The sequence below is a fragment of the Pleurodeles waltl genome, chromosome 8, assembly GCF_031143425.1.
Source record: "Pleurodeles waltl isolate 20211129_DDA chromosome 8, aPleWal1.hap1.20221129, whole genome shotgun sequence".
Taxonomy (NCBI): Eukaryota; Metazoa; Chordata; class Amphibia; order Caudata; family Salamandridae; genus Pleurodeles; species Pleurodeles waltl.
This window is the reverse complement of record NC_090447.1, coordinates 1,499,477,220-1,499,503,106: the sequence shown is the minus strand read 5'-3', so window position 1 is coordinate 1,499,503,106 and position 25,887 is coordinate 1,499,477,220.

The window sequence follows — 25,887 nt, the reverse complement described above, 5'->3', positions numbered from 1 at the left end:
AAAGTGCACTTTCCTACAAATTCTTTCTGCGATAGCAAGCAATCAGAGCATGTAAGCTGCAGAGAGAAACAACATTATACATAGTGTTCCAAATACGGGGCAGACAGCTTAATCAATTAGTAGATTTGTAGAGTGCATCTGGTCACCCATGAGGGTATCCAGGCGCTGGTCAGCTGAACATCTGAATAGTCAGGTCTTCAGGGACTTTTGGAACTCTGGAAGAGATTGGGAGATCCAGAGATGAAAGGGTAGCTTGTTCCATGTCTTCATTGCTTGGTAGGATGAGCGACCTCTGCATCTGCTATGTTGAATGAGCGGGGTGAGGATTAGAGAGAGTTAAGTGGAATAGAGGTATATTTAGTGGAAGTTTAGGCGGTGGTTCAAGTAGGCTGGTCCGCAGTTGGGTAAGGCCTAGTATGTATGGGTCAGGAGCTTGAACTGGCATCTTTTCTGTACAGGGAGCCAGTGGAGTTCCTTGAGCTATGGGGTGGCATGGGTTCATCTAGAGAGCTCCAGGACAAGTCTGGTTGTGATGTTCTATATGGTCTGAAGTTGGCGGAGGTGAGCTGTGATCCCTGTGTAGACTGCGATGCCATAGTCCAGTTGGCTTAAGATGAGGGCCTGGGGAATGGTGCATCTAGAGCTTTGGGGTAGCCATTTGAATATCTTATGAAGCGTACGGAGGATGGAGAAGCAAGAGGATGAGGCAGAGTTGACCTGAGTCGTCATGGTTAGCTTGTTGACCAGAACGATGCCTAGGTTCCTAGTGTGGTCAGTGGGCCTAAAAGTAGGTCAGATTTCTGAGGACGAGCTTTTGTTTCCAATGATCAGTACCTCGGTCTTGTCCGTGTTGAGCTTCAGGCAGAAGTTTTACATCCAGTTGGCGATGTCTATCATGCAGTTGTGGAAGTTGGGGTTGGCGTTGGCTTGGGTGAGGATGAGTTGTGTGTCATTGTAGGAAAGTACCATCTTGCCTGGCATGTTACCCCCATTTTTTACTTGTGTGTCAGTTTGTTTTTGCCTGTGTCACTGGGATCCTGCTAGCCAGGACCCCAGTGCTCATTGTTTGTGGCCTATATGTGTTCCCTGTGTGGGGCCTAACTGTATCACTGAGGCTCTGCTAACCAGAACCTCAGTGTTCATGCTCTCTCTGCTTTTAAAATTGTCACTGCAGGCTAGTGACCATTTTCACCAATTCTGATTGGCATACTGGAACACCCTTATAATTCCCTATTATATGGTACCTAGGTACCCAGGGTATTGGGGTTCCAAGAGATCCCCATGGGCTGCAGCATTTCTTTTGCCACCCATAGGGAGCTCAGACTCCTGCAGCCTGAGTGAAATAACATCCACGTTATTTCACAGCCATTTTACACTGCACTTAAGTAACTTATAAGTCCCCTATATGTCTAACCCTCATCTAGTGAGGGTTAGGTGCAATTGTACTAAGTGTGAGGTGTAAGGAAATGCCTCCTTGGCATGGTTACCCCCTGACTTTTTGCCTTTGCTGATGCCAAGTTATGATTTGAAAGTGTACCGAAGCCTTCTAACCAGGCCCCAGCACCAGTGTTCTTTCCCTTTCCCTAACCTGTACCTTTGCCTCCACAATTGGCACACCCTGGCATCCAGGTAATTCCCTTGTAACTGGTACCCCTGGTACCAAGGGCCCTGATGCCAGGGAAGGTCCCTAAGGGCTGCAGCATGTCTTATGCCACCCTGGGAACCCCTCACTCAGCACAGACACACTGCTTGCCAGCTTGTGTGTGCTGGTGGGAAGAAAATGACTAAGTCGACATGGCACTCCCCTCAGGGTGCCATGCCAACCTCACACTGCTTATGGCATAGATATGTCACCCCTCTAGCAGGCCTTACAGCCCTATGGCAGGGTGCACTACATCATAGGTGAGGGCATAGGTGCATGAGCACTATGCCCCTACAGTGTCTAAGCAAAACCTTAGACATTGTAAGTGCAGGGTAGTCATAAGAGTATATGGTCTGGGAGTCTGTCAAACACGAACTCCACAGCACCATAATGGCTACACTGAAAACTGAAGTTTGGTATCAAACTTCTCAGCACAATAAATGCACACTGATGCCAGTGTACATTTTATTGTGAAATACACCCAGAGGGCATCTTAGAGATGCCCCCTGAAAACATACCCGACTTCCAGTGTGGGCTGACTAGTTTTGCCAGCCTGCCCACACACCAGACATGTTGCTGGCCACATGGGATGAGTGCCTTTGTCACTGTGTGGCTGGTAACAAAGCCTGTACTGGGTGGAGGTGCTTCTCACCTCCCCCTGCAGGAACTGTAACACCTGGCGGTGAGCCTCAAAGGGTCACCCCCTTTGTTACAGCGCCACAGGGCATCCCAGCTAGTGGAGATGCCCGCCCCCTCCGGGTACGGCCCCACTTTTGGCGGCAAGGGCGGAGGAGATAATGAGAAAAACAAGGAGGAGTCAATGGCCAGTCAGGACAACCCCTAAGGTGTCCTGAGCTGAGGTGACTGACTTTTAGAAATCCTCCATCTTGCAGATGGAGGATCCCCCCAATATGATAAGGTGTGCCCCCCTCCCCTCTGGGAGAAGGCACAAAGAGGGTGCAGCCACCCTCAGGGCTAGTAGCCATTGGCTACTAACCCCCCAGACCTAAACACACCCCTAAATTGAGTATTTAGGGGCGCCCAGAACCGAGGAAGATAGATTCCTGCAACCTGAAGACGAAGAAGGACTGCTGACCTGAAGCCCTGCAGAGAAGACGAAGACACCAACTGCTTTGGCCCCAGCCCTACCGGCCTGTCTCCCCACTTCAAGAAAAACTGCAACAGCGACGGGTCCCCCAGTGTCCAGCGACCTCTGAAGCCTCAGAGGACTACCCTGCATCTAAAAGGACCAAGAACTCCTGAGGACAGTGGGCCTGTTCCACAAAGACTGCAACTTTGCAACAAAGAAGCAACTTTTAAAGACCACATGTTTCCCGCCGGAAGCGTGAAACTTTCCACTCTGCACCCGACACCCCCGGCTCGACCTGCGGAGAACCAACACTACAGGGAGGACTCCCCGGCGACTGCGACCCTGTGAGTAGCCAGAGTTGATCCCCCTGAGCCCCCCTCCAGCGACGCCTGCAGAGGGAATCCAGAGGCTCCCCCTGACCGCGACTGCCTGCTTCAAAGAACCCGACGCCTGGGAAACACACTGCACCCGCAGCCCCCAGGACCTGAAGGATCCGACCTCCAGTGCAGGAGTGACCCCCAGGTGGCCCTCTCCCTTGCCCAGGTGGTGTCTACCCCGAGGAGCCCCCCCCCTTTGCCTGCCTGCATCGCTGAAGAGACCCCTGGGTCTCCCATTGAAACCTATTGCAAACCCAACGCCTGTTTGCACGCTGCACCCGGCCGTCCCTGTGCCGCTGAGGGTGTACTTTTTATGTTGACTTGTGTCCCCCCGGTGCCCTACAAAACCCCCCCTGGTCTGCCCTGCGAAGTCGCGGGTACTTACCTGATGGCAGACTGGAACCGGGGCACCCCCTTCTCCATTGAAGCCTATGCGTTTTGGGCACCACTTTGACCTCTGCACTGACCGGCCCTGAGCTGCTGGTGTGGTAACTTTGGGGTTGCCCTGAACCCCCAACGGTGGGCTACCTTGGACCCAACTTTGAACCCTGTAAGTACTTTACTTACCTGAAAAACTAACAAATACTTACCTCCCCCAGGAACTGTTGAATTTTGCACTGTCTAGTTTTAAAATTGCTTATTGCCATTGTTGCCAAAGATACCTGAGTGAAATACCTTTCATTTAAAGTATTGTGTGTAAATCTTGAACCTGTGGTTCTTAAAATAAACTAAGAAAATATATTTTTCTATATAAAAAACCTATTGCCGTGGAAGTGTCTTTGAGTGTGTGTTTCTCATTTATTGCCTGTGTGTGTACAACAAATGCTTAACACTACCCTCTGATAAGCCTACTGCTCGCCCACACTACCACTGAATAGAGCATTAGAATTATCTCTTTTTGCCACTATCTTACCTCTAAGGGGAACCCTTGGACTCTGTGCATGCCATTTCTTACTCTGAAATAGTACATACAGAGCCAACTTCCTACATTGGTGGATCAGCGGTGGGGTGCAAGACTTTGCATTTGCTGGACTACTCAGCCAATACCTGATCCCACGACTAAATTCCAAAAATTGTCATTAGAAACTGATTTTTGAAATTTGAGCTATTTTTCTAAATTTGTAAAAGTCCTGCTAGGGCCTTGTGTTAGTCCCTGTTAGCATTTCTTTTAGAGTTTAAAAGTTTTGTAAAAGTTTGAATTAAGTTCTAGAGATAGTTTTAGATTCTTAAAAAGTATTCCAACTTTTAGAAACAAAATGTCTACTACAGAAGAGATTGTGATGGAACTCAACCTCAACCCTTACCTGCATCTTAGGATGTCAGAGTTAAGATCTCCCTGTAAAATCAAAAAGTTAAAGACTGGTTCAAACCCTACCAAAGTACAGCTCCAGGAGCTCTTGGCAGAGTTTGCTAAAAACAACCCCTCTGATGATGCCCTCACAGAGGGGAATGCTAGTGATTTGGAGGAACTCCCACCTCCAGTCCTAGATAGGGAGACCAGGGTTACTCCAACCCTGACTCCACAAGTGATAGTCAGAGATGCTGCTTCTCTCACAGGAGAGTCCAGCAACTCTGGAAGCATTGAGGACAGCCTCAATGAAGATGACCTCCTGTTAGCCAGGATGGCCAGAAGATTGGCTTTGGAAAAACAGACCCTAGCCATAGAAAGGGAAAGACATGAGATGGGCTTAGGACCCATCAATGGTGGCAGCAATTTAAATAGGGTCAGAGATTCTCCTGACATGCTAAAAATCCAAAAAAGGGGTTGTAACTAAATGTGAAGATGGTGATGACATCACCAAATGGTTCACAGCTTTTGAGAGGGCTTGTGCAACCAGAAAAGTAAACAGATCTCACTGGGGTGCTCTCCTTTGGGAAATGTTCACTGGAAGGTGTAGGGATAGACTCCTCACACTCTCTAGAAAAGATGCAGAATCCTATGACCTCATGAAGGCTACCCTGATTGAGGGCTTTGGATTCTCAACTGAGGAGTACAGGATTAGGTTCAGGGGGGCTCAAATATCCTCGAGCCAGACCAGGGTTGATTTTGTTGACTTCTCAGTCAAAACACTGGATGGTTGGATTAATGGCAGTGGTGTAAATAATTATGATGGGCTGTACAATCTGTTTATGAAAGAACACCTTTTAAGTAATTGTTTCAATTATAAACTGCATCAGCATCTGGTAGACCTAGGACCGATTTCTCCCCAAGAATTGGGAAAGAAGGCGGGCCATTGGGTCAAGACTAGGGTGACCAAGACTTCCACAGGGGGTGACCAAAAGAAAAGGGTCACAAAGACTCCACAGGGGAAGAGTGTTGAGACATCCAAGGGTAAAAGTAAAGAGTCTTCTACAGGGCCCCAAAAACCTGCTCAGGAGGGAGGGTCCAAAGCCTCTTCACAATCCAATTTTGGGTACAAGGGTAAAAACTTTGATCCCAAGAAGGCCTGGTGTCGTAGCTGTAATCAGCAGGGACACCAAACTGGAGACAAGGTCTGTCCCAAGAAAGGTTCCACTTCAAACTCTACTCCAGTTAGCACTGGAATAGCCAGTCTCCAGGTGGGATCAACAGTGTGCGCAGAGCAAATCAGGGTTCACACTGACGCTACAAAAGTTTCTGAGGGTGGGGTGGACTTAGCCACACTGGCTGCCTGGCCCCCTAATATGCAAAAATACAGGCAGCAACTCCTAATTAATGGGACTAGTGTAGAAGGCCTGCGGGATACAGGTGCCAGTGTCACCATGGTGACAGAGAAACTGGTTTCCCCCGGACAATACCCGACTGGACAAACTTATCCAGTCACCAACGCTGACAATCAGACTAAAGTACATCCCATGGCTATGGTAACTTTAGAATGGGGAGGGGTCAATGGCCTGAAACAGGTAGTAGTCTCCTCAAATATCTCTGTAGACTGTTTGCTTGGAAATGATCTGGAGTCCTCAGCATGGGCTGAGGTAGAACTCAAAACCCATGCAGCCATGCTGGGTATCCCTGAACTGGTGTGTGTCAAGACAAGGGCACAGTGCAAGGCTCAGGGTGAAAAAGTGGTGTTGGAGCCTGGAAAAATGGCCCAACCCTCCAAGAGAAAAGGAAAGAAGACTGGGGAACCAGCTTCAACACAACAAAAGAAAGGGAACCTCTCTTCCCAGGAAGAAGTTCTGCCCTCTGAGGGAACTGAGCCCATGGAGTTAGAACCTTATCAGGTTGAACTCTTAGGCCCAGGGGGACCCACAAGGGAACAGTTGTGTAAGGGGCAAGAAACCTGTCCCTCTCTTGAAGGCCTTAGGCAGAAAGCTGCTGAAGAGACCAAAGGAAAAATCACTGGAACACATAGAGTCTACTGGGAAGATGGACTCCTCTACAATGAGGCAAGAGATCCCAAACCTGGTGCCTCTAGGAGAGTGGTAGTGCCTCAGGAGTTTAGGAAGTTCATTCTGACCTTAGCTCATGATATTCCCCTTGCTGGGCATTTGGGACAAACCAAGACTTGGGAAAGGTTAGTTAACCATTGCTATTGGCCCAATATGTCCCAGAAAGTAAAGGAGTTTTGTGTCTCCTGTGCCACCTGTCAAGCCAGTGGTAAGACAGGTGGCCATCCAAAGGCCCCCCTCATTCCACTTCCAGTGGTGGGGGTCCCCTTTGAAAGAGTGGGTGTGGACATAGTGGGTCCACTTGAACCTCCCACAGCCTCAGGGAACCAATACATACTAGTAGTAGTGGATCATGCTACTAGATACCCTGAAGCAATTCCCCTTAGGTCCACTACTGCCCCTGCAGTAGCTAAAGCACTCATTGGTATCTTTACCAGAGTGGGATTTCCTAAGGAGGTGGTGTCTGACAGGGGAACCAACTTCATGTCAGCATACCTGAAGCAGATGTGGAATGAGTGTGGGGTGACTTACAAATTCACCACACCATACCATCCACAAACCAATGGTCTTGTGGAAAGATTCAACAAGACATTGAAGGGCATGATCATGGGGCTCCCTGAAAAACTCAAAAAGAGATGGGATGTCCTCTTGCTATGTCTGCTTTTCGCCTACAGAGAGGTGCCTCAGAAGGGAGTAGGGTTTTCCCCCTTTGAACTTCTGTTTGGCCATACTGTAAGGGGCCACTAGCTCTTGTAAAAGAAGGCTGGGAGAGACCTCTTCATGAGCCTAAACAAGATATAGTGGACTATGTACTAGGCTTACTTTCCAGGATGGCAGAGTACATGGAAAAGGCAAGCAAAATCCTTGAGGCCAGCCAACAGCTCCAGAAGATGTGGTATGACTAAAAGGCTGCTATGGTTGAATTTCAGCCAGGGCAGAAAGTCTGGGTTCTGGAACCTGTGGCTCCTAGGGCACTCCAGGACAGATGGAGTGGCCCTTACCCAGTGCTAGAGAGAAAGAGTCAGGTCACCTACCTGGTAGACCGAGGCACTAGCAGGACCCCCAAAAGGGTGATACATGTGAACCGCCTCAAACTCTTTTATGACAGGGCAGATGTGAATCTGTTTATGGTGACAGATGAGGACCAGGAAGCTGAGAGTGAACCTCTCCCTGATCTCCTCTCCACTGACCCTAAAGATGGCTCAGTAGATGGAGTGATCTATTCAGACACCCTCTCTGGCCAACAGCAATCTGACTGTAGGAAAGTCTTACAACAGTTTGCTGAGCTCTTTTCCCTAACCCCTGGTCAGACACACCTGTGTACCCATGATGTGGACACAGGGGACAGCATGCCTGTCAAAAACAAAATTTCCAGACAGTCTGACCAAGTTAAGGAAAGCATCAAAGTGGAAGTCCACAAGATGCTGGAATTGGGAGTCATTGAGTACTCTGACAGCCCCTGGGCTAGCCCAGTGGTCTTAGTCCCCAAACCTCACACAGAAGATGGTAAGAGAGAGATGAGGTTTTGTGTGGACTACAGAGGACTTAATTCTGTCACCACGACAGATGCCCATCCCATTCCAAGGGCAGATGAATTAATTGACAAACTAGGTGCTGCCAGATACTTAAATACCTTTGACTTGACAGCAGGGTACTGGCAAATCAAAATGGCACCAGGAGCAAAAGAAAAGACAGCATTCTCCACACCCGATGGGCATTATCAGTTTACTGTAATGCCCTTTGGCTTAAAGAATGCCCCTGCCACCTTCCAAAGGTTGGTGAATCAAGTCCTTGCTGGCTTTGAGTCCTTCAGTGCAGCTTATCTTGACGATATTGCTGTCTTTAGCTCCAGCTGGCAGGATCACCTGGTCCACCTGAAGAAGGTTTTGAAGGCCCTGCAAGCAGCAGGCCTCTCTATCAAGGCATCCAAATGTCAGATAGGGCAGAGAACTGTGGTTTACTTGGGACACCTTGTAGGTGGAGGCCAAGTTCAGCCACTCCAGCCCAAGATCCAGACTATTCTGGACTGGGTAGCTCTAAAAACCCAGACTCAAGTCAGGGCATTCCTTGGCTTGACTGGCTACTACAGGAGGTTTGTGAAGGGATATGGATCAATAGTGGCACCCCTCACAGAACTTACCTCCAAGAAAATGCCTAAGAAGGTAAACTGGACTATAGAATGCCAACAGGCCTTTGACACCCTGAAACAAGCTATGTGCACAGCACCTGTTCTAAAAGCTCCAGATTACTCCAAGCAGTTCATTGTGCAGACTGATGCCTCAGAACATGGGATAGGGGCAGTTTTGTCCCAAACAAATGATGATGGCCTTGACCAGCCTGTTGGTTTCATTAGCAGGAGGTTACTCCCCAGGGAGCAGCGTTGGAGTGCCATTGAGAGGGAGGCCTTTGCTGTGGTTTGGTCCCTGAAGAAGCTGAGACCATACCTCTTTGGTACTCACTTTGGAGATCAAACTGACCACAGACCTCTCCGATGGCTAATGCAAATGAAAGGTGAAAATCCAAAACTGTTGAGGTGGTCCATCTCCATACAGGGAATGACTTTATAGTGGAACACAGACCTGGGACTGCCCATGCCAATGCAGATGGCCTTTCCAGGTTCTTCCACTTAGAAAATGAAGACTCTCTTGGGAAAGGTTAGTCTCATCCTCTTTCGTTTGGGGGGGGGGGGGTTGGGAGGGGGTGGAGTGGTTGTGTAAGGAAATGCCTCCTTGGCATGGTTACCCCCTGACTGTTTGCCTTTGCTGATGCCAAGTTGTGATTTGAAAGTGTGCTGAGGCCTGCTAACCAGGCCCCAGCACCAGTGTTCTTTCCCTAACCTGTACCTTTGTCTCCACAATTGGCACACCCTGGCATCCAAGTAAGTCCCTTGTAACTGGTACCAAGGGCCCCGATGCCAGGGAATGTCCCTAAGGGCTACAGCATGTCTTATGCCACCCTGGGGACCACTCACTCAGCACAGACACACTGCTTGCCAGCTTGTGTGTGCTAGTGGGGAGAAAATGACTAAGTCGACATGGCACTCCCCTCAGGGTGCCATGCCAACCTCACACTGCCTAAGGCATAGATAAGTCACCCCTCTAGCAGGCCTTACAGCCATAAAGCAGGGTGCACTATACCATAGGTGAGGGCATAGGTGCATGAGCACTATGCCCCTACAGTGTCTAAGCAAAACCTTAGACATTGTAAGTGCAGGGTAGCCATAAGAGTATATGGTCTGGGAGTCTGTCAAACACGAACTCCACAGCACCATAATGGCTACACTGAAAATTGGGAAGTATGGTATCAAACTTCTCAGCACAATAAATGCACACTGATGCCAGTGTGCACTTTATTGTAAAAATACACCCAGAGGGCATCTTAGAGATGCCCCCTGAAAACATACCAGACTTCCAGTGTGGGTTGACTAGTTTTTGCCAGCCTGCCACACACCAGACATGTTGCTGGCCACATGGGGAGAGTGCCTTTGTCACTCTGTGGCTAGTAACAAAGCCTGTACTGGGTGGAGGTGCTTCTCACCTCCCCCTGCAGGAACAGTAACACCTGGCGGTGAGCCTCAAAGGCTCACCCCCTTTGTTACAGCACCACAGGGCATCTCAGCTAGTGGAGATGCCCGCCCCCTCTGGCCACGGCCCCACTTTTGGCGGCAAGGCCGGAGGAGATAATGAGAAAAACAAGGAGGAGTCACTGGCCAGTCAGGACAACCCCTAAGGTGTCCTGAGCTGAGGTGACTCTTACTTTTAGAAATCCTCCATCTTGCAGATGGAGGATCCCCCCAATAGGATTAGGGATGTGCCCCCCTCCCCTCAAGGAGGAGGCACAAAGAGGGTGTAGCCACCCTCAGGGCTAGTAGCCATTGGCTACTAACCCCCCCAGTCCTAAACACACCCCTAAATTGAGTATTTAGGGGCACCCAGAACCGAGGAAGATAGATTCCTGCAACCTGAAGATGAAGAATAAATGCTGACCTGAAGCCCTGCAGAGAAGACGGAGACACCAACTGCTTTGACCCCAGCCCTACCGGCCTGTCTCCCCACTTTGAGAAAAACTGCAACAGCGACGCGTCCCCCAGGGTCCAGCGACCTCTGAAGCCTCAGAGGACTACCTTGCATCTAAAAGGACCGAGGACAGCGGCCCTGTTCCACAAAGACTGCAACTTTGCAACAATGAAGCAACTTTTAAAGACCACACCTTTCCCGCCGGAAGCGTAAGACTTTCCACTCTGCATCCGACGCCCCCGGCTCGACCTGCGGAGAACCAACACTTCAGGGAGGACTCCCCGGCGACTGCGACCCTGTGAGTAGCCAGAGTTGACCCCCATGAGCCCCCCCCCAGCGACGCCTGCAGAGAGAATCCATAGGCTCCCCCTGACCGCGACTGCCTGCTTCAAAGAACCCAACGCCTGGGAAACACACTGCACCCGCAGCCCCCAGGACCTGAAGGATCCGACCTCCAGTGCAGGAGCGACCCCCAGGTGGCCCTCTCCCTTGCCCAGGTGGTAGCTACCCCGAGGAGCTCCCCCCTTGCCTGCCTGCATCGCTGAAGAGACCCCTGGGTCTCCCATTGAAACCTATTGCAAACCTGACGCCTGTTTGCACTCTGCACCCGGCCGCCCCTGTGCCGCTGAGGGTGTACTTTTTGTGCTGACTTGTATCCCCCCGGTGCCCTACACAACCCCCCCTGGTCTGCCCTCCGAAGTCGCGGGTACTTACCTGCTGGCAGACTGGAACCGGGGCACCCCCTTTTCCATTGAAGCCTATGCGTTTTGGGCACCACTTTGACCTCTGCACCTGACCGGCCCTGAGCTGCTGGTGTGGTAACTTTGGGGTTGCCCTGAACCCCCAACGGTGGGCTACCTTGGACCTAACTTTGAACCCTGTAAGTGCTTTACCTACCTGAAAAACTAACAAATACTTACCTCCCCCAGGAACTGTTGAATTTTGCACTGTGTCTAGTTTTAAAAGAGCTTATTGCAATTTTTGCCATAAGATAACTGAGTGAAATGCCTTTCATTTAAAGTATTGTGTGTAAATCTTGAACCTGTGGTTCTTAAAATAAACTAAGAAAAGATGTTTTTCTATATAAAAAAACCTATTGGCGTGGAATTGTCTTTGAGTGTGTGTTCCTCATTTATTGCCTGTGTGTGTACAACAAATGCTTAACACTACCCTCTGATAAGCCTACTGCTCGACCACACTACCACAAAATAGAGCATTAGAATTATCTCTTTTTGCCACTATCTTACCTCTAAGGGAAACCCTTGGACTCTGTGCATGCTATTTCTTACTTTGAAATAGTACATACAGAGCCAACTTCCTACATGAGGGCACCCTGGCACTAGCCAAAGTGCCCCCACATTGTTTAGGGCAATTTTCCCAGACTTTGTGAGTGCAGGGACACCATTATACGCGTGCACTACATATAGGTCAATACCTATATGTAGCTTCACAATGGTAACTCTGAACATGGCCATGTAACATGTCTAAGATCATGGAATTGTCTCCCCCATGCCAAATCTGGTATTGGGGTGCCAATCCCATGCATCCCCGGGGCTCCAGCATGGACCCCGGGTACTGCCAAACTAGCTCTCTGGGGTTTTCTCTGCAGATACCGCTGCTGCCAACCCTCAGACAGGTTTCTGCCCTCCTGGGGTCTGGGCAGCCCAGTCCCAGGAAGGCAGAACAAAGGTTTTCCTCTGAGAGAGGGCGTTACACCCTCTCTCTTTGGAAAAAGGTGTTAAAGGCTGGGGAGGAGTAGCCTCCCCCAGCCTCTGGAAATGCTTTGAAGGGCACAGATGGTGCCCTCCTTGCATAAGCCAGTCTACACCGGTTCAGGGATCCCCCAGACCCTGCTCTGGAGCGAATATGGACAAAGAAAATGGGAGTGACCACTCCCCTGTCCATCACCACCCCAGGGGTGGTGCCCAGAGCTCCTCCAGTGTGTCCCAGACCTCTGCCATCTTGAATGTAGAGGTATGAGGGCACATTGGAGGCCTCTGAGTGGCCAGTGCCAGCAGGTGACGTCAGAGACTCCTCCTGATAGGTGCTTACCTGGTTAGGTGGCCAATCCTCCTCTGAGGGCTATTTAGGGTCTCTCCTGTGGGTTTCTCTTCAGATAACGAATGCAAGAGCTCACCAGAGTTCTCTGCATCTCTCTCTTCAACTTCTGCCAAGGATCGACCGCTGACTGCTCCAGGACACCTGCAAAACCGCAACAAAGAAGCAAGACGACTATCAGCAACATTGTAGCGCCTAATCCTGCCGGCTTTCTCGACTGTTTCCTGGTGGTGCATGCTCTGAGGGCTATCTGCCTTCACCCTGCACTGGAAGCCAAGAAGAAATCTCCTGTGGGTCAACGGAATCTTCCCCCTGCTAACGCAGGCACCAAACTTCTGCATCACCGGTCCTCTGGGTCCCCTCTCATCTTGATGAGTGTGGTCCCTGGAACACAGGAGCTGGATCCAAGTGACCCCGACAGTCCAGTGGTCCTTCTGTCCAAATTTGGTGGAGGTAAGTCCTTGCCTCCCCACGCCAGACAGTAATCCTGTGTACCATGTGATCTGCAGCTGCTAGGGCTTCTGTGCACTTTTGCAAGGATTCCTTCGTGCACAGCACAGCCCAGGTCCCCAGCACTCCATCCTGATTTGCTCAACTTGCTGAGTTGACCACCGGCTTCATGGGACCCTCTTTTGTTGTGTTGAGATTACCGCCATGCTCAGATTTCTTGAACACCGGTTCAAGTGCTTCTGCGGGTGCTGCCAGCTTCTGCGTGGGCTCTCTGTATTGCTGAGCGCCCCCTCTGTCTCCTCCTCCAAGGGGCGACCTCCTGGTCCTTCCTGGGCCCGGGCAGCATCCATTTTCTTCAACCGCGACCTTTGCAGCTAGCAAGGCTTGTTTGTGGTCTTTCTGCGTGGAAACAACTCTGCATCCTCCAGCACACCGTGGACATCTTCTGTGCGAATGAGAAGTTCCTGGCATCTTCTGTTGTTGCAGAATCTTCAGCTTTTTCTACCCAGAGGCAGCCATTTTGCACCTTCATCTGGGGTTTAGTGGGCTCCTACCCCCCCCCCCCGGACACTTTTGTGACTCTTGGACTTGGTCCCATTCCTTTACAGGTCCTCAGGTCCAGGGATCCGTCTTCAGTGCTTTTCAGTCAGTTGTGGTCTTTGCTGAATCTCCTATCACAACTTTACTGTGTTTCTGGGGAAGTAGGGTCACTTTACTCCTACTTTTCAGGGTCTTGGGGTGGGGTATCTTGGACACCCTTAGGCCCTCATTCCTACTTTGGCGGGCGGCAGTCACCGCCCGCCGAGCGGGAACCGCCAGAAGACCGTACCGCGGTCAAAAGACCGCGGCGGTCATTCTGACTTTCCCGCTGGGCTGGCGGGCGACCACCAAAAGGCCGCCCGCCCACCCAGCGGGAAAGCACCAGCAACGAGGAAGCCGGCTCCGAATGGAGCCGGCAGAGTTGCTGGTGTGCGACGGGTGCTGTTGCACCCGTTGCGATTTTCAGTGTCTGCCAAGCAGACACTGAAAATCAATGTGGGGCCCTGTTAGGGGGCCCCTGCAGTGCCCATGCCAATGGCATGGGCACTGCAGGGGCCCCCAGGGGCCCCACAACACCCGTTCCCGCCAGCCTGGTTCTGGCGGTGAAAACCGCCAGAACCAGGCTGGCGGGAAGGGGGTCGGAATCCCCATGGCGGCGCTGCTTGCAGTGCCGCCGTGGAGGATTCACAGGGGCAGCGGGAAACCGGCGGGAAACCGCCGGCTTCCCTTTTCTGACCGCGGCTTTACCGCTGCGGTCAGAATAGCCCCAGAAGCACCGCCAGCCTGTTGGCGGTGCTTCCTCCATCCCCTACCCTGGCGGTCTCGGACCGCCAGGGTAGGAATGACCCCCTTTGTGTTTTCTTACACTCCCAGCGACCCTCTACACATTACACTAGGCCTGGGGTCCATTCGTGGTTTGCAATTCCACTTTTGGAGTATATGGTTTGTGTTGCCCCTAGGCCTACTGTGTCCTATTGCATCCTATTGTATTCTACAGTGTTTGCACTACTTTTTCTAACTGTTTACTCACCTGATTTTGGTTTGTGTGTATATTTTGTGTATTTTACTTACCTCCTAAGGGATTATATCCTCTGAGATACTTCTGTCATATTGTCACTAAAATAAAGTACCTTTATTTTTAGAAACTCTGAATATTGTGTTTCTTATGATATAGTAATATATGATATAAGTGGTATAGTAGGAGCTTTGAATGTCTCCTAGTTCAGCCTAAGCTGCTCTGCTATAGCTCCCTCTATCAGCCTAAGCTGCTAGAACACTACTAATCTACTAATAAGGGATAACTCGACCTGGCACAAGGTGTAAGTACCATCAAGTACCCACTATAAGCCAGGCCAGCCTCCTACACTAATATACTGTATAGGCAATACCCCAACTGGAGGTAAGTGAACACACTATTATATACACATTAGCAATCAGGAAATAGCATAGAGAGCTATAGGAATTGATAAAAGCAATAGTAAATAATGAGGGCCCTAGGGGAGGGCCAAACCATATACTAAAAAAGTGGAATGTGAGAGGCAGTCCCTCACCTAAGGAAGTGGAATCAGTGGAGGGGAGCTGGAGGAACTAGGAACCCAAGAGGTAAGTACCAGGGTGCCCCCCCAGTGACCAGGAGAGAAGATGTAAATACCCAGTTTTCCCCAAAACCAACATGAGGACTGTGCAAGACTGGAAGAAACCAATGGTGAATCCTGACAGAAGAGGACCTGCAAAAGAAGGAGATCAAGTCCAGTTAGAGTTGGAGTGTCCAGCTGTGGCAGGAGCCACTACCCACCCTTATGTGGATGCAGGACCAGGTCGACGGTGGATGAAGAAAGTCAGCATTGCAGCACAGGAGCAGAAGAGGAGTTCCAGAAGTGATGCAAGTGATGCCCCTTGTCCGCAGTCGTGATGCAGTCAGTTAGTGGTGCTGGAAAACCACCAACAAGCCTTGGCAAATGGAAGTCAGAGAAGGAGGTTTTGCAAGACTGAAGACCAGCAAGGCCCAGGGGACTCAACCCAAGGAGAGGAGTCCGAGGTGACCCTTGGCAGCTGGGAGAGTCACAAGAAGAGGAGGCAGCCCCCACAGGCAACCCACGGGCAGCAGGCACAGGAGTCGCAGTGAAGTCTACTCAGCACACCTGAAGAGGAATCCCAGGTCACTGGAGCAGCAGGCAGGAGACTGTACTTTGCAGGAAGGAGTGATGGCGGCTGGGGCTGAACGGAGCCTGAAGATCCCTTGAAGGAGGAAAAAACAAGCCTTCGTAGCTGCAGAGTTGCAGTGCACAGGGGTACTGTCCTGCAAGGAAAGGCAAGGGCTAACTGTCTCCAAAGATAAACAGCTGGAACGGGATACCAAGGAGACCACTCCAGACCACCACCCGTGATGCAGGTTCCACGCAGTTCGAGGAGAGAGGATCCACGCAGCCGGTTGTTGTTGCAGTTGGTGCCTGCGGATGCAGGGGAGTGACTCCTTCACTCCAAGGGAGATTCCTTCTTACTTTTCGTGCAGGCTGAAGACTAGTCACCCTCAGAGGATGCATAGCCGGGGAAATGCTGCAATTGCTGTGAGGAGCCAGAGAAACAATGTTGCAAAGCGGAGTTGTCGCTGGAGTTGCAGATTGTTGGTTCCTGGAGGGTCTACTTGCAGTACCAGTGGCCAGAAGATGAAGTAAACGATGCAGAGGAGTCCTGCTGGAATCTTGCACGTTGAATCTGAGGACCCACCCAAGAAGGACCCCTAAATAGCCCAGGAAGCTGGACTGGTCACCTAGCAGCATGACCACCTATCAGGAGGGGGTTGTGACATCACCTGCATGACCTGGTCACTAAGATGCTCCCAGGAGCCTCTGCCCACCTTGGATTCAAAATGGCAGAATCAAGTGGCCACCTGGAGGGGCTCTGGAAACCACTACTAGGGTGGTAATGGACAGGTGCGTGATCACTCCCCTTTCTATTGTCCAGTTTTGCGCCAGAGCAAGGACTGGGGGGGGGTCCCTGGACTGCTGCAAACCGGTTTATGCAAGGAGGGCACAAAATGTGCTCTTCAAAGCATACCAGTGGCTTAGGGAGGCTACCCCCCCAAGCGATGTAACGCCTATTTCCAAGGAAGAGGGTGTTACTTCCCTCTCACACAGGAAATCCTTTCTTCTCCCTTCCTCTGCCTGAGCTGGTCACGCAGCAGAAACCTGTCTGAGGGGTGGCAGCAGCGCTGGCTGCCCAGAAAAACCCAGAAGACTAGTAGGAGCAATGCTGGGGGTCCTCTAAGGAGCCCCCAGAGACCATGAAATTATACAACCAACACTGGCAACAGTATTGGGGTATGATTCCGACATGTTTGATACCAAACATGCCCATTTTAAGAGTTACCATTATGTAGCTGGTCATAGGTAGTGACCTGTGTCTAGTACACCGGCAAAATGGCTTCCCTGCACTTACAAAGTCCAGTGAAATGGATCTGGAGTTTGTAGGGGCACCTCTGCTCAGGCTTGGCCCAGGCTATTGAGATGGGAGGAAGGCAGAGTTCTGAACCTGAATTAGCTTTGCAGTTTGCTAATTTGTGGCACCTGGATGTTCATCCAGTTTTTACTAGGGACTTATCTGGCCTGATTTGATATTCCTGCCGGGGAAGCAAAAGCTGAAGCTCGCTCACTGCAGAGGAGGGGGGAGGGAGGGATGAACGGAGGGAGGGAGCGAGCAGAGGGGCAAGGAGCAAGCAGCACGGCTGCAGAGTCCAGAGAGGGAGGGGGGCTTGCGACGCAGCTTTTCTTGTGTTGCAGGCTGGAAGGGCCGCTGGTCGTTTGTCTGTCGACTGCTGCGCTGCCTGATTAATCAGTTTGCTGCCTCGAGAAGTGGTGTAACCCAACCCAATCAGTGCAGAACTTGCCCACTGAGGCTGTGGGAGTTCCCTGTGGTGGGCAATGTAAGGGCAAGGACACAAAGGCATTGTCCAACCGAGGTACAGTGCCCTGAGCCCAAGACTGGAGGTGAGGTGCCTGAACAGACTGTTCTGGGGAGCTCTGGGGCACTGGGACTCCGTAACATTGTAATATATTAGTGACGATCAGTGACCAGTCAGTGATTAACAGTAGCCATTAATAAACAGTAATAGCAACAACAGCTACGTATCAACGCAACAGTACTACAAAATCACATGTAGCCATGTGGTGGTAACAATCGCTCCTATTATTCTATCTCCTACCGCAGCACGGTGGCATGGTGCTCGTAGGATAGGAGGAGAGCACGGCTGTCATAGCGAACAGCTGTTGAGTGTGAGTCCCAGGCATCCACGGAAGTGGCCCAACTAGGTCTGGGAGCGGCTTGTGAGCATTACCGGAGTGCCCTGCTCACATCCTATACTTGCATTAACCAGCTCTACTCCCACTCCTTATACAATCATCATAGAAGAAAACAGTCATAGTGAAACCACCATACCCTCCATTTTGTTCATGTTGAAAACAAGTCAATACATATAAAGGCCAACGCTTTAGTGTTTGCCAATCATCATGAGGTCGGGAAAGGTCAGACTCCACATAGCGGGCAAACCCAAGAACCAAAAGAGGGCACAAAAGAGAAGAAAGCTCACTAAATTAGAAGCCCAGAGGGGCAAACTTGAACAAACTGCTCATGTAGGGGTGCCCCCGTGGAGAGGTACCTGTACCCTGCCCTCTGAGCTACGAGGGCCTGCCACAGGGGTGACCTGCAGTGAAAGGATACATACACGTTTTCATGCAGGCTGCAATGGCAGGCCTGCAGACACATTTTGCATGGGCTCCCATGGGTGGCACAATAATGCTGCAGCCCATGGGGCACTCCTGGTGTCCCAATACCCTAGCTACCTAAGTACCATGTACTAGGAACTTATATGGGGGGACCAGTATGTCAGTTGTGGGGTGTGCTAAGTCCTAAGCAACCAAATTTAGAGTGAGCACAGTCTCAAGGTCCTGGTTAGCAGAATCCCAGTGAACACAGTCAAAACACACGGAGAGCAGGCAAAGAGTGGGGGTAACCATGCCAAAAACAGGGTACTTTCCTACATGCATGAGCACCCATTAGAATCTATACATGTGGGGAAAAGACAGGGAAAAAATACTGGTCCTGATAAATGGCTTAACCAATAATGGAGTCTAACCTATGACAAACGTTCACCTACAGGGATCCTAATGAACAAATTACTTACCTTCGTTAACGCATTATCTGGTAGAGATTATCTAGTGGCAGATTCCTTACCTTTAGAATTTTCTGGCATCAGCCTGGAATCCAGAACTTTTGCAGAGCAATACCCTTGTGTGCGCCATCAGATTATGTTGTTCGGATGCGCAGGGCATCGGTTTCTTTGGAGCGGTCAGTGATGTCATGGTTGCCTATAAAGGCACCAGCCTGGCATGCGTATGTCAATTCCTTTTCCAAGAACTTCCACGCCAGAAGGGCATAGCCATAGAAAGAACTAACAGTTTGTCTGTGCCAAAAAAACTAGGGCCCTGAATGAGTGTAAGGAATCTGAAGCTAGATAGAGTCTCTACCAGATAATGTGTTACCACAGGTAAGTAACTTGTTCATCTGATAGAGCCTTCTACCTGCAAATTCCTTACCTTTAGAATAGATACTCAAGCCATAACCTCCTGGCGATGGGCTGCGCGCAGATCTTCTCACACTAAAAAGTTCTGTAAGGTTGAACAGACAAAGTGCCCATCCCTACAGACCTGATTGTCCAGGCAGTAATGTCTTGCAAATATGTACAATGACTCCCACATTGCTGCCCGACAGATGTCCAGGACTGGACCACCTCGTGCTAACGCAGTGGTAGCAGCCTTGGCCCTGGTGGAATGAGCTCCCAAGTCCTCAGGAGGCTGCTTCTTGGTCAGTGTGTAGCAGATCCTAATTCAGAGAACGACCCAGCGCAAAATGGTTTGCTTCTGCACTGCCCGACCTTTCTTTGATCCCACACACCCGACAAAGAGTTGGTCATGCACCCGGAACTCTTTTGTGCAGTCAAGGTGAAACGACAATGATCTTCTTTAGAGGATTGCGGTGGAGCAAAGGAGGTGTGTAGAGTGATATTCTGACGCAGATGAAATGGGGTCACCATCTTGTCCAGGAACATGGTAAGATACAGCTGTTTAGGTGACAGCCTGCATCTCACTCACTCTCCTGGTAGATGTTATGCCACTAAGAAGGCTGTCTTGATGGTGAGCAGCTGGAGGTGACAGTTGTGCAAGGGCTCAAAGGGAGCATACATGAGAAATGTGAGGACCAGATGTGAGTCGCACTGAGGCATAACAAAGAGCGTAGGAGGATACATATATACAAGCCCTTTGAGAAATCTATGTACAATAGGTAATATGAATAATGAAGGCTGATTGGGCAGCGGAAGGAATGCCGATAAGCTGGGAAGATACCCTTTGAGAGTGCCCAATGCAGAGCCCTGCAAGACAAGGGATAAGACAGAGAAGAATGTAAAAGAGAGATGCAGCAAGAGGACCAATAGATCTTGCTCTACAATGATATACAAAGCGTTTCCAATGGCAGGCGTATGCCACCTTAGTGGAGGGACGCCTGGCTGCCAAAATAACTTTACAGACTTTGGGAGGAAGGTTGAAGGCTGTCAACTGTCTCCACTCATTCTCCACGCATGAAGGTGCAGAGTTGACAGGTTCGGATGGAGAACCTTCTCCTGCTGCTGTGACTGAAGATCTTCCCAAAGGGGCAGCCTGATTGAAGGATTGATGCTCATTTTCAGAAGCTGGGATACTAAACTCTCCAGGTCAGATCCGGAGCAAGCAGGATTACTTGGGCCCGGTTGTTCTTGATAACTCTGGGCAGAAGTGGTATGGGTGGAAAGGCATACAGGAGGCCTCCACTCGCGGCGAAAAGCGTCGCCGAGCAAGTGCCACCTTGGAAACTCAAACGCAAAATACTGCTCACATTGTGTATTCCCTGCGGAGGCTAACAGATCTAACCAAGGCTCTCCCCACTACTGAAAGAGTCCTTGTGCCACTTCTGGATGAAGACACCACTTGTGATCCACTAGGCCTCGACGACTGAGTTTGTCTGCCCTGGCGTTCAGCGAACCTGCCAGGTGTTGAACCACCAGGGTTATGCCCTGCTGTTCCAGCCATGTCCAGAGACACACGGCCTCTTATCAAAGGGTCGACGACCCTACACTGTCCTGCTTGCTGCAGTACCACATTGCGGTGGTGTTGTCCGTGAACACCTGCACCATCTTCCCTTTGACAACAGGAACAAATGCCTTTAATGCCAGTTGGGTCGCCCGGAGCTTCAGTAAGTTGATATGGAGTCCAGATTCCGCCGGAGACCAGAAACCTCTGATCTGCACCTCTCCCAGACATCCGCCCCATCCCAGAAGTGATGCATCTGTCACTACTGTACATTCTGGTTGGGGAAGGGAGAGGAGTCTGCTTCCGACCCAATTGCAGTTTACTAACCACCACTGCAGATCTTTTGCAGTTCTCTTCGAGATCTGAACTGACACTGTACACATTGTAACTTCAAGTTCCACTGCAGAGCCCTCATATGCCATCTGGCATTTTTTACTAAGAGGATGCAGGAGGCCATGAGGTCGAGCAGCCTCATAGTCCGTCTCACTGAAATCCAGGATAGAGGCTGAAACATCGGAATCATAACCTGAATACCCTGGACTCGTTGCTCGGGAGCATAGGCCCGAAACTACACTGTGTCCACAACAGCTCCGATGAAAAGGAGCATCAGCGAGGAGTCAGGTGTGACTTTGGCATGTTTATAGTGAACCCCAGCAAATGCAGGAGGATCGCCATAGCCTAAAGGTGGGTGACAACAACCTGGGACGAAGGAGCCTTCAACAGCCAGTCGTCGAGGTGGGGTAAAGACTGAAACCCCTAGACTGCACAGATAGGCTGCAACCACTATCATCCTGGTGACCGAGAGGCTCTGGTGAGGTTGAAGGGGAGCACGATAAACTGAAAGTGCTTGGGCCCACCTTGAACCACAGGTAACCCCTGTGGGCAGGCAGGATGGAGATATGGAAATACACATTATGCAAGTCCAACGCTACCATCTAGTCTCCTTGGTCTAAGGCAGACAAGACCTAAGCTAGAGTAACCATTTTGAATCTCTTGTGTTGAGGAAAAGTCTGACGTCCCGCAAATCCAGAATAGGGTGAAGTCCCTTGTACTTTTTGGGTATCAGAAAGTAGCAGGAATAACAACCACTGCCTACTTATCATGTATCGGGACCCTTTCTATGGCTCCCTTGGCCAAGAGAGCTGCAACTTCCTCGTGGAGCAAAACCAAATGATCCTCTATCAGCTGTTCTTTTGAGGGAGGCATTGGGGGAGGGAAAGATTAGAAGGGGAAAGGATAGCCCTTCAGTATAATCTGCAAGCCCCATTTGTCCGATGTTATGGACTGCCAGTGAGAGATGAAATTGAATCTGCCCTCCAACTGGACGTACATGGTCTTGCAGAATCACACTAGGAGGACTTTGACATTGTGGTGGACGACTTCTGGTCCAACCCTCAACAGTTGTTTCTCCATTATACGAAGTACCTGGTTTGCTTAAAAAACATAACACGCACAGAGACCACAGAGGAGAAGAAGGGTGGAAAATTAAGGTGTACGTCGGATTTTCTGACGTGGCACGAACGTTGCGTTGTTTCTTCCCACAATGCAAGAGGCTTGTGTCATTTTTCGGCACGCAGTCTTGGTTCCTCACGGCGCTGCGTAGATCTTTTTGACGCCCAGGGACAATGCGGGGAAATCCTGGGCACCCTGGAAGAAGTCACAGGCATTCTGTCAATCTGGTAGGGTGATGTGTCAAATTGTCTGTTGCATGCCAATCACTGCATCGATTTTCTACTCGGGGAATCTGCTGCGTTGTTTTCCGGTTCGGCTGTGCATCATATTGTCTATCGCAAGGATTTCCACTCGGGAAGTCGGGCTGCATCGTTCCGGTTCGGCTGTGCCGCGATTTCGCGGTCACAAGGCAGGCTGTGTGTCTAGTTTCAGTGCACAGAGTTTCCTTAAAAGATGAAGTCTTTTTGTCCCTGAGACACCAGAAAACATGAGACCAGCTAAATCCAAGCACTTGGAGGGCAGCAGTCCTTCTCAGCAAAGCAGTCCAGATGAGTCCTTCAGGAAGCCAGGCAGTTCCTCTTGATAGGTTGCAGGTTCAGGTCCAGAAGTGTCTGAGTTGGTGAGGTCAGTGACCCTGTTTATATACCAAAAAATGCCTTTGAAGTGGGGGAAGACTTCAAAGAGTGGTTTTGAAGTGCATACCTTCCCCTTTCAGTACAGGCTTGTCTGCCAGGGTCCCAGTAGGGGGGGTTGGCAGTCCATTGTGTGAGGGCAGGCCACTAGCCTTTGAAATGTAAGTGTCAGGCCCTCCACCCTTCCAGCCCAGGAAAACCCATTCAGTATGCAGATGAGTGCAGGTGTGACTTAGTATCCTGTATTTATGGTTGTCTGGGTGAAATGCACAAGGAAGCTGTCAACAAGCCTAGCCCAGAAGTTGATTGGAGACAGACTGTAAGGCACAGATGTTTTTTAAGTGCGGAGAAATTCTCACTTTCTAAAAGTGCCATTTGTAAAATAGTAATACAAAATCCAACCTCACCAAGAAGAAGGAGTTTCTTTTACCATTCTGGCCTTACTAAATATGACCTGGTTACCCCTTTCTGATCAGAATCTACCACTCAAAAAGTATGAGGGCAGTCCCAATGCTAGTCTATGAAAGGAGCAGGCCTCACAGTAGTGGAAAACGAATTTAGGAGTTTTTCAATACCAGGACATTTTAAAACACATATGTATATGTCCTGCCTTTTACCTACATAGCACTCTGCCCTAGGGATTACCTAGGGCCTACCTTAAGGGTAACATATGTAGCAAAATGGGAGTTTAAAGCTTGGCAAGTACTTTTAAATACCAAGTCGAAGTAGCAATGAAACTGCACAATTAGACCTTGCAATGGCAGGCCTAAGGCATGGTCAAGGGTCTACTTATGTGGGTGGCACAATCAGTGCTGTAGGCCCACTAGTAACTTAATTTACAGGCCCTGGGCACATGAAGTCCACATTACTGGGGACTTGCAAGTAAATTAAATATGCCAATTGGGTATTAGCCATTGTTACCATGTCTTTAGGGACAGAGCACATGCACTTTAGCACTGGTTAGCAGTGGTAAAGAGTCCAGAGTCCAAAAGCCAGCAAAAACAAGGTCAGAAAAAAGAAGAGGAGGAAGGCAAGAAGTTTTGGGGTGACCCTTCAGAGAGGCCATTTCCAACATACTCTGCATTTAAGTATCTTGCTGTCCCTTTCTTCTGCTTATTTTTGTCATTTTCATTTTTTTTAGATTTTCACTCTCCCTGCATTTCCAACGCCACTGCTGCCCCGCCCTGCCATCCCTTTAAAGCACTTTAATGCCATCCAACCTGACCCCCCTGCACCTCCCTACCCTTCTTAATGGCAGCCACTGCGCACTGAGAGGGCGACTCCTCTGGGCTGCTGGTCAGCGTCTGCTCGCTCTCCTCTGTGCAGCTCCACCTGTTGCTGCCGCATCTGCTGTGTTTCCAACTGAGAGCCCGTCTGACTTTCAGTTCGAGGCCCACCTCCACCTGCATGCCCCCACCTGCCCATCATCCCTGGTGGCCATCTATATGTAAGTACCTTGCTGTCTCTCTTTTATTCTGCTTATTTTTCTGTCGTTTTAATCTTTTCTTTTTTTTTCTCTTTCTCCTTCAGCATTTCACTCTCCCTGCATTTCCTGCGGCGCTGCTGCCCTGACCCTCCCTGTGAATCACTTTTCCACCCTTCCACCTCCCAACTGACCGTGCCAAAGGCAAGCACGTCTGCTTCCATCCGCACCTGGACCGTGCCCAGTGCCACAAATCCTGGCCCTTGGACCTTCCATTGCTACAACACGGAGACCCTCCACGTGCTGAACACAGGACGACCCACCCCCAGCCATCTCACATCACCCAGAGACACACATGGACTGTTCTCCTGCCTCCACAGCGCTGCACCCTCACCCTACACCAAGCACCAGACCATCCCACCGCTGAGCCATCTAACACCAACCCGGAGCTTCTCAGCTGCATCCTCCTCATCATTCACTCCCTCCACAAACACACCGTAGAACTCTGGGACCTACTGGACTCCACCCGCCTGGACATCGCCTTTCTCACTGAAACTTGGACAAACCTAGCATCTGCACCAGCCAGCCATCCTCAGCAACTACAAACTGCTCTGCAAAGAATGGCCTTCTCACCCAGGCGGCCAGGCCATCATACACAAGTCCTCCCTCGGCTTGACAACCAATGCAGAAGAACACTCCCAACCTCATGGAGCACCTCCATTTCCAGATACACACCACACCGAAGTCAACCTTTTGCAGCACCCTTATCTACAGGCTACCCAGCCCCCGTCCACCCTTCAGCGACTCCATCGTCGACATAATTTCTCCTCTCACCTCCTTGAACTATTTCCTCCTCGGCGACCTCAACTACCACATTGACAACAGCAACATCCAACACCACTTCTCTGCTCGACAATCTTGTCACAATAGGACTAAAGCAACTGGTCACCTGGCCAACACACATCGCTGGACACGCTCAACGCCATTTTCTCCACCAGCAACATCATCACCGTCAACAACACCTCCACACTTCACTGGACTGACCACCACTGCATGCATTTCACCATCACTTCACCGACTATCCACCTCAACACACTGAGCGACAAGCAGAAAATGAAACCAGATCACTGAGGAACAGCTCTCCAACACCCTCAGCAAGTCTCCCTCACCCCACCCCTCAGACGTTAACATCTCAGTATGGAACTTCCACCAATAGCTCTCTGAATGGGCCAACACCCTAGCACAGCTCCGTAAAACCTCAGCTAAACACCACCTCAAAAAGGCTAGCTTGTTCTCCCCCGCATTCCAGGCGCACCTGCATACAACTAGAGAAAAGATGGAGGAACAGCAAAGCCCCGGAAGCCTTTGAGGCCTTCAGAGCGGCTAACCAAATCCCACCACCACCTCAGAGTGACTAGAAAAGCCACCTTGCAGGACCATATCAGTGCCAACGCTCAACACCAAAGAGCTCTTTACTGTGGTTAAAGAGTCTGCCAAACCCCAGTCAGAAACGGCAAGCATCCCTCCATCTCCAGACCTCTGTGACAGGCTAGCCAACTTCTTCCCCAGGAAATCAAAGACAGACCGATTTGGATACCAAGACCCTCCAACACCCCTCCCCCTCACCCCCAGATCTGACCCACCGAACCACCACAAACGCTGGACCACCCTCACCACAGACGAGACGCACACCATCATGAGCAGCATCAACTCCAGA